The sequence below is a fragment of the Mus pahari genome, chromosome 9 (assembly GCF_900095145.1).
Source record: "Mus pahari chromosome 9, PAHARI_EIJ_v1.1, whole genome shotgun sequence".
In the NCBI taxonomy this organism is placed as follows: Eukaryota; Metazoa; Chordata; class Mammalia; order Rodentia; family Muridae; genus Mus; species Mus pahari.
In genome coordinates, this window is record NC_034598.1 from 8,200,655 (window position 1) to 8,202,643 (window position 1,989).

Genomic DNA, 1,989 nt, shown 5'->3' on the forward strand with positions numbered 1-1,989 from the left:
AAAAAAAAAAAAAAGTTACATGACTCCAAAAGGAACTAATGCTACCTCGTACTGCCATTTAATTTTCACGTGTGGATAAGTGTGTTGTGAGATGAATGGATCGATGTTCTATGTGACTAGGGATCCTGGCAGACATATCTGTTTGTAGAGCAAGAAAACTATGTAGATAATCTACAACATAACTTCAAGCAAGCTCACCTTCTATCTATTGATAAAAAAAAATCATAGTTTCTTTCTTTCTTTCCTCCTCCTCCCCCTCCTCCTCCTCCTTCTTTTTTAGGGGGACAGGGTTTCTCTGTGTAGCCCTGGCTGTCCTGGAATTCACTCTGTAGACCAGGCTGGCCTCGAACACATGGAGAGCCTCCTGCCTCTGCCTCCCGGGCGCTGGGATTAAACCACTACCTCCTGGCTATGTTCCTTTCAAATGACTGCCAACCAGGGGAAGAGACATAGTGCAAGGCACCATTACCAAAGAGGGGACTTTAAAAAAGATGCGGCTTAGGAAAGAGGGAGTCGAGAACGTTTTGTTTACAATTGTGATCCTGAGGAAAGTGATTTTTGAGAGTGGCTTAACAGTTGGTGCACAGGAAAGGAAGTCTGCTCTCAGAGGGCCGCACGAGGGGGAGAAAGGAACTCAGGGTGTAGTGTGTTCTCTTTGGAAGGGTTACCTCTGACGGACCCCAGCACCAAATGTAGACGTTGGAAGCCAATCTGTAAATACCATAATGGAAGCTTAGCTGCGGACATGCAGGAAGTGTGCACCAGCAAAAAGGAAGTGACTTGGGCCATTTTTAGCTCTTTTCAACAATAACATCTAAGAAAAAAAAGTTGAAACCTCTGCAACTAAATATACGCCAAAGCCTCTCGGTTATGCACTTAAGTAAATGAACAGTTGGGAAATGGCCGAGACCCCAGCCCGAGGAGAGCCGGAGCTCTACTGGGCACATCGTTTTGGGGTGTTGCTCTATTCTTCTCTGGCCTTCACACATCAGGCTTTGGGTTGTTCTCAGCTGCTGGGCATCGACTCAAGTTTACAAAGGAATTGGCAAGGAGGGTTCAGGGGTCAAAGTTTCAGCTACGGCTCCACCAAGCCCTCTGTATCAGTCAATTGGCTATCACATTTATAAATGCCACGTGGAGCACTGCACTCTGGAAGCTGAGGCAGAAGGATGTCAAGTTTAAGGTCAGCCGCCTGGGCTACATCTGGAGACTCAAGAAGTCAAAGCAAAACAAAACAGAAAGGCACATGGCCACAGAAGACATCGTAAGAGCTGAAACTAGTTATTAAGAGTTTCAAGAGAGATCTAGAGGAGTGTAGTCACCAAGTAACTTCCCAAGTCACCCCTTAACCACACAGGGAAACCCAGCCAAGCGCCTGGCAGACACCACCTGTCCCAAATGACCAAAATGCATGCTTCCAGTAGGGATAGGTCAGCAATGGGCCTACTGTCAGGGGGTGCCGAGAAAGATGCGGCATGAGTGTGGAGGTATTCCTGCCTCAAAGGCCCAATTTGGGTCTCAGTAGGAGAAAACAGGAGGAAAGCCTGATGTGTGGATGTTCTGTACGGTAAATGGCCCGTTTCCCCACTTCTAACAGAATCATGAAAGGGTTGTGACAGATGATTGAAACTTGTGGCCCAGAAGTTTCTAGAAAGGGAATCATGGGGACAATAAGCCAAATGCAGGCAAGACTTGTGCGGCCGTGCCTGGTAATCCCCAGGCACTCAAGTGAACACCCTCGCTTCGAAAACTCACAAAAGCAGGGGCTGAAGTAGTTAAGAGAAGTAGATTCGGGTTTTTCCATTTGTTTTTATTTTGTTTCATTTTGAGACAGAATCTCATTGTGTAGTAGAGGCTGGCCCTGAAAATGTTAACAAGGTGTTCTCATAAAGTTCTAGAAAGAAAGAAAGAAAGAAAGAAAGAAAGAAAGAAAGAAAGAAAGAAAGAAAGAAAGAAAGAAAGAAAGAAAGAAAGGAAGGAAGGAAGGAA

General features: G+C 45.7%; 1 protein-coding gene across 1 annotated transcript in view; it reads right to left on the bottom strand.

Annotated features, from left to right (window-relative positions):
* Armc2 (armadillo repeat containing 2) overlaps window positions 1-1,989 on the bottom strand; it is a 109,361-nt gene that overhangs the window by 60,427 nt on the left and 46,945 nt on the right. The gene's annotated exons all lie outside the window — the stretch shown is intronic.